The sequence below is a fragment of the Arachis hypogaea genome, chromosome 1 (assembly GCF_003086295.3).
Source record: "Arachis hypogaea cultivar Tifrunner chromosome 1, arahy.Tifrunner.gnm2.J5K5, whole genome shotgun sequence".
Taxonomy (NCBI): Eukaryota; Viridiplantae; Streptophyta; class Magnoliopsida; order Fabales; family Fabaceae; genus Arachis; species Arachis hypogaea.
In genome coordinates this window covers 71,415,536-71,422,756 of record NC_092036.1, presented here as the reverse complement: position 1 = coordinate 71,422,756, position 7,221 = coordinate 71,415,536, and the positions used below count along the sequence as shown (strand labels likewise).

At 36.1% G+C, this 7,221-nt stretch overlaps 1 non-coding gene across 1 annotated transcript; it reads right to left on the bottom strand.

Moving 5' to 3' along the window:
- Positions 1-4,835: 4,835 nt before the first annotated feature.
- Positions 4,836-4,939, bottom strand: LOC112712992 (small nucleolar RNA R71). The gene has a single exon (XR_003158021.1). It is a non-coding gene; the product is annotated as a small nucleolar RNA R71 (small nucleolar RNA).
- Positions 4,940-7,221: the final 2,282 nt, after the last annotated feature.

Below are 7,221 nucleotides of genomic sequence, written 5' to 3'. Positions count from 1 at the left end.
TAATTCTTTTGAGTGTCATTAATGACTTTGCTGGCATAGTATATAACATGCACCAAGTTATCTTTCCTCTATCTTAGCACTGCCCCAACTGCAAAGTCGGATGCGTCGCACATCAGCTCAAATGGCAAACTCCAATCAGGTGGAGTAATGATAGGGGCTGAGGAAAGTTTCTTTTTCAAGTTTTCAAATGCTAGCATGCAATTCTGATAAAAAACAAAGGGCGTATCAGACACAAGAAGATTACTTAATGGCTTGGCTATTTTTGAAAAATCTTTAATAAATCTTCTGTAAAAGCCGGCATGCCCTAAAAAGCTCATAATTGCATTGACATCACTGGGTGGAGGTAATTTCTCAATCAATTCCACCTTAGCTCTGTCCACCTCAATGCCTTGGTTAGAAACCTTATGACCTAGAACTATTCCTTCTGTTACCTGATGCCAAGGCATCTTGGCCCATTTCCCTGACCTTGTCTTTACTATTTTAGGGTAGTTTCATGCATTCTCTTAGTAAATAAGCACGTTTTGGGTAAAAATACACTTACATCTTGATTCAAGCAAACATTGTGAACTTTACATGATTTCATGAGAATTATGCATAAATTGATTGATAAAATGGATAATGCATGATCTCATGACTTGGGACAAAGCTTTGATGCTCCCTGTTTGTTTGATTTTAGGACAAAGGAAGCAAAGAAGAGCCATGTTAGTGGAAAAGTTATCACCAATAATGCCTTCGAAAGTCATCATAGCCCACGTTCGTTGCCACGTTAGTTACATTAACGTGGGAACTAACATGGAAGAAAAGGGAAGCTCCAACGTTAGTGGTAAAAATAAACACCACTAACATTCCAAAAGACCACATATAGCCACGTTAAGAGTCACGTTAATTCAATTAACATGAACTCTAACGTAGAATAAAGAAGAGATCGCCAATATTAGTGACACTCACCTTTGTCACTAATGCTGGATCACGCCAGGATTTCCTACGTTAGTGGTCACGTTAAGACCACTGATGAGTGGATAATTTAAACGCTATTTGGCATTGTTTTCATATAGTTTCTAGTATGATTTAGTTAGTTTTTAATATATTTTTATTAGTTTTTAAGCAAAATTCACATTTCTGGACTTTACTACGAGTTTGTGTGTTTTTCTGTGATTTCAAGTATTTTTTGGCTGAAATTGAGGGACTTGAGCAAAAATTTGATTCAGAGACTGACAAAGCACTGTTGATGTTGTTGGATTCTGACCTCCCTACACTCGAAATGAAAATTTTTAAGCTACAGAAGTCCAAATGGTGCGCTCTCAATTGCGAGGGAAAGTAGACATCCAGGGCTTTCCAGCAATATATAATAGTCCATACTTTTCCGAGTTTAGACAATGCAAACTGGCGTTCAACGCCAGCTTTCTGCCTTATTCTGGCGTTAAACGCCAGAAACAAGTTGCAAGCTAGAGTCAAACGCCAGAAACAAGTTACAAATTGGCGTTTAACTCCAAGGAAGACCTCTACATGTGAAAGCTTCAATGCTCAGCCCAAGCATACACCAAGTGGGCCCGGAAGTAGATTTCTGCATTATTTACTTATTTCTGTAACCCTAGTAACTAGTCTGATATAAATAGGACCTTTTACTATTGTATTAAACATCTTTGATCAGTTTTATGCTATCTTAGACTTTTATGGGGGCTGGCCATTGGGCCATGCCTAGACCATTATCACTTATGTATTTTCAACGGTGGAGTTTCTACACACCATAGATTAAGGTGTGGAGCTCTGCTGTTCCTCGAGTATTAATGCAAAGTACTACTGTTTTCTATAAAATTCATGCTTATTCTTATTCTAAGATATCCATTCGCACACAAGAACATGATGAATGTGATGATTATGTGACACTCATCACCATTCTCAGTTATAAACGCGTGATTGATAACCACTTCCGTTCTACATGAAGACAAGCTTGAATGTATATCTCTTGGGTTTCTAATCAATGATTCACATCGACTCCCCTCTGACAATGGGGCATCTGAATCTAAGATTAGAATCTTCATGGTATAGACTAGAATCCATTGGCAGCATTCTTGAGATCCGGAAAGTCTAAACCTTGTCTGTGGTATTCCAAGTAGGCTCTAGGAAGGGATGACTGTGACGAGCTTCAAACTCGCGACTGTAGGGCATGGTGACAGATGCAAAAGGATAGTAAATCCTATTCCTACACGATCAAGAACCAACAGTTGATTAGCCATACGATATCTGTGCATGGTATTTTTCATCCGATGCGAGAAATCCGACAGTTGATTAGCCGTACAGAAACCATAGAGGACCATTTTCACTGAGAAGACGGAAAGTAGCCATTGACAATGGTGACACCCAACATACAGCTTGCCATAGAAAGGAGTATGAAGGATTGGATGAAGGCAATAGGAAAGCAGAGATTCAGAAGGAACAACGCATCTCCATAAGCTTATCTGAAATTTCCACCAATGAATTACATAAGTATCTCTATCTTTATTTTATGTTTATTTATCTTTTAAATTATTAAAACTCCATAACCATTTGAATTCGCCTGACTAATATTTACAAGGTGACCATAGCTTGCTTCAAGCCGTCAATCTCCGTGGGATTGACCCTTACTCACGTAAGGTTTATTACTTGGACAACCCAGTGCACTTGCTGGTTAGTTGTGCGAAGTTGTGAAAAAGAGTTGAGATCAAAATTGTGCATACCAAGTTGTTGGCGCCATTGAGATCACAATTTCATGAACCAAGTTTATGGCGCCGTTGCCAGGGATTAGTCGAGTTTGGACAACTGACGGTTCATCCTGTTGCTCATATTAGGTAATTTTCTTCTTGTTTTTAACCATTATTTTATTTTCAAAAAGTTTTCAAAAATCTTTCAAAATTTTTCTTCTTTTTCATTTTTCTAAAAATAATTTTCAAAAAATCCAAAAAAATTTATAAAATCATAAAAACCAAAAAAAAATTTATTTTGTGTTTCTTGTTTGAGTCTAGTGTCAATTGCATGTTTTTAATAATCATTGCATTTTTCAAAAATTCATGCATGTGTTCTTCATTTTCTTCAAAGTTGTTCTTGATGATTTTCTTTGTTTGATCTTCATATTTTCTTGTTTTGTGTCTTTTGTTATTTTTCATATGCATTTTTGCATTCATAGTGTCTAAACATGAAAAATCTTTAAGTTTGGTGTCTTGCATGTTTTTCTTTTATTGAAAATTTTTCAAAAATAAGTTCTTGATGTTCATCATGATCTTCAAAGTGTTTTTGGTGTTCATCTTGACATTCATAGTGTTCTTGCATGCATTATTGGTTTTGATCCAAAATTTTCATATTTTGAGTCAATTTAGTTGTTTTTCTCTCTCCTCATTAAAAATTAAAAAATCAAAAAAAATATATTTCCCTTATTTCTCTCATAAATTTCAAAATCTTTGGGTTGGCTTAGTAAAAAATTTTTAAAAATAAGTTCTTTCTTGTTAGTCAAGTCAATATTTCAATTTCAAAAATCCTATCTTTTCAAAATCTTTTTCAAAAATCAAATCTTTTTCATTTTTCTTTTATATGTTCGAAAATTTTTTAAAATTGATTTTCAAAATCTTTTTCTTAATTTTATAATTTTCGAAAACTTTACTAACAATTAATGTGATTGATTAAAAAATTTGAAGTTTGTTACTTTCTTGTTAAGAAAGGTTCAATCTTTAAATTCTAGAAACATATATTTTAGTTTCTTGTTAGTCAAGTAATCAATTTTAATTTTAAAAATCAAATCTTTCTAAATTTCTTTTTCAAATCTTTTCCAAAATAAATTTCAATCATATCTTTTTTAATCATATCTCTTTCAAATCATATCTTTTTCAAAATCAATTTCAAAAATCTTTTCTAACTTCTTATCTTTTCAAAATTGATTTTCAAATATTTTTCAACTAACTAATTAACTTTTTTGTTTGTTTTACTATTTCTTATCTTTTTCAAAACTACCTAACTACTTTTCTTTCTCTAATTTTCGAAAATCACCTTCTTCTTTTTCAAAATTCTTTTGACTTAACTAATTTTTTTAAATTTTAATTTTATTCTATTTCTTCTCTTAATTTTCAAATTCTAACTAAATTTTAAAATAAAAACAAAAATATTTTCCTTTTCTTCTTAATTATTTTTGAAAACTCATCTCTCTCATCTCCTTCTATTTATGTATTTATCTACTAAAACTTCTCTTATACTTATAATTCAAACCCTCTTCTCTTCTTTCTCTGTGTTCAAATTTTCCTCTTCTATTCTTCTTCACTTCTACTCACATAAAGGAATCTCTATACTGTGACATAGAGGATTCCTCTTCTTTTCTGTTCTCTTCTTTTTCATATGAGCAGGAGCAAAGACAATGTCATTCTTGTTGAAGCAGATCCTGAACCTGAAAGGTCTCGGAAGAAGAAGCTAAGAGAAGCTAAAGCACAACAATCTAGAGAAAACCTTACAGAGAATCTCGAAAAAGAAGGAGACATGGCCGAACCTAACAACAATGCTAAGAAGATGCTAGGTGACTTTACTACACCAAATTCCAACTTACATGGAAGAAGCATCTCAATCCCTGCCATCGGAGCAAACAATTTTGAGCTAAAGCCTCAATGAGTTTCTCTGATGCAACAGAATTGCAAGTTTCATGGAATTCCATCAGAAGATCCTTTTCAGTTCTTAACTGAATTCTTGCATATCTGTGATACTGTTATGACCAATGGGGTTGAATATGGTTGGACTCTCAACCTAAAGATAGCCTGAACTCTTGGGATAAGCTGGTCACAACTTTCTTAGCCAAGTTCTTTCCTCCTCAAAAGTTGAGCAAGCTTAGAGTGGATGTTTAAACCTTCAGACAGAAAGAAGGTGAATCCCTCTATAAAGCTTGGGAAAGATACAAGCAACTGACCAAAAAGTGTCCTTCTAACATGCTCTCAGAATGTACCATCCTGGATATATTCTATGATGGTCTGTCTGAATTATCTAAGATGTCATTGGACCATTATGCAGCTGGATCTATTCACCTAAAGAAAACGCCTGCAGAAGCTCAGGATCTCATTGAAATGGTTGTAAATAATCAGTTCATGTACACTTCTGAAAGGAATCCTGTGAGTAATGGGACGGCTCAGAGGAAGGGAATTCTTGAAATTGATGCTCTGAATACCATATTGGCTCAGAACAAAATGTTGACTCAGCAAGTCAACATGATTTCTGAGAGTTTGAATGGATTGCAAAATGCATCCAACAGTACTAAAGAGGCATCTTTTGAAGAATAAGCCTATGATCTTGAGAACCTTGTAATGGCAGAGGTGAATTACATGGGTGAAGCCTATGGAAACACCTATAATCCCTCATGGAGAAATCATCCAAATTTCTCATGGAAGGATCGATAAAAGCCTCAACAAGGCTTTAATAATGGTGGAAGAAATAGGTTTAGCAATAGCAAGCCTTTTCCATCATTATCTCAGCAACAGACAAAGAATTTTGAGCAAAAACCATATAGCTTAGCAAATATAGTCTCTGATCTATCTAAGGCCACTCTAAGTTTTATGAATGAAACAAGGTCCTCCATTAGAAATTTGGAAGCACAAGTAAGCCAGCTGAGTAAAAGAGTCACTGAAACTCCTCATAGTACTCTCCCAAGCAATACAAAAGAGAATCCAAAAAGAGAGTGCAAGGCCATAACCTTGCTTGGTATGGCCAAACCTAGAGAGAAGGAGAATTACGTGCATCCTAATGAGGAAGACCTCATGGGATGTACTCTGGATAAAATGGAGTTCCCATTTGAGGAACCCAAGGAATCTGAGGCTCATCTAGAGACCATAGAGATTCCATTGAACCTACTTCTGCCATTCATGAGCTCTGATGAGTATTCCTCCTCTGAAGAGGATGAAGATATTACTGAAAAGCAAGTTGCCAAGTACCTTGGAGCGATCATGAAGCTGAATGCCAAGTTATTTGGTAATGAGACTTGGGTGGATGAACACCCCTTGCTCACCAATGAACTGAATGACTTGGCTAGGCAGACATTACCTCAAAAGAAATAGGATCCTGGTAAATTCTTAATTCCCTATACCATAGGCACCATGACCTTTGAGAAGGCTCTGTGTGACCTCGGGTCAGGAATAAACTTAATGCCACTCTCTGTAATGGAGAAAATGGGAATCTTTGAGGTACAGGCAGCCAAATTCTCATTAGAGATGGCAGGCAAATCCATGAAAAAGGCTTATAGACAAGTAGAAGACGTGCTAGTAAAGGTCAAAGTCCTTTACATCCCTGCTGATTTCATAATCCTAGACACTAGGAAGGATGAGGATGAATCCATCATCCTTGGAAGACCCTTCCTAGCCACAACAAAAGCTGTGATTGACGTGGACAGAGGAGAGTTGATCCTTCAATTGAATGAGGACTACCTTGTGTTTAAAACTCAAGGATCTCCCTCTGTAACCATGGAAAGGAAGCAAGAAAAGCTTTTCTCAATGCAGAGTCAAACAAAGCCCCCACAATCAAACTCTATGTTTGGTGTTGGGAGGCCACAACCAAACTCTAAGTTTGGTGTTGAACCCCCATATTCAAACTCTAAGTTTGGTATTGGGAGGTCCCAACAATACTCTGAATATCTGTGAAGCTCCACGAGAGCTCACTGTCAAACTATTGACATTAAAGAAGCGCTTATTGGGAGGTAACCCAATTTTATTTATCTATGTTATTTCCTTTTTTTAGGTTGATGATCATGTGGAGTCACAAAAAACTACTGCAAAAATTAAAGAAAAATAAAAAATAGCATTAAAAAATAGCACACCCTGGAGGAGAAACTTACTGGCATTTAAACACTGGTAAAGGTAGCAGAATGGGTGTTTAACACTCAATCTGGCACCATTCTAGGCATTAAATGCTAGAAAGAAGAACTAGATTGGCGTTAAACGCCAGAAAGAAGCAACAATCTGGCGTTAAACGCCAGAAACAGGTTGCAGCTTGGCGTTTAACTCCAGGAAAGGAATAAAAGCTGGTGTTTAATGCCAGAAACAAACAGCAATCTGGCGTTAAACGCCAAGATTGCACTGTAAGGGCATTTACATGCCTAATAGGAGCATGGATGATAAATCCTTGTCCCCTCAAGATCTGTGGACCCCACAGGATCCCTACCTACCCCACCTCTCTCTCTCTCTCCCCTCACACATCTCTATAACACTCCACCCAAAATACCACTCA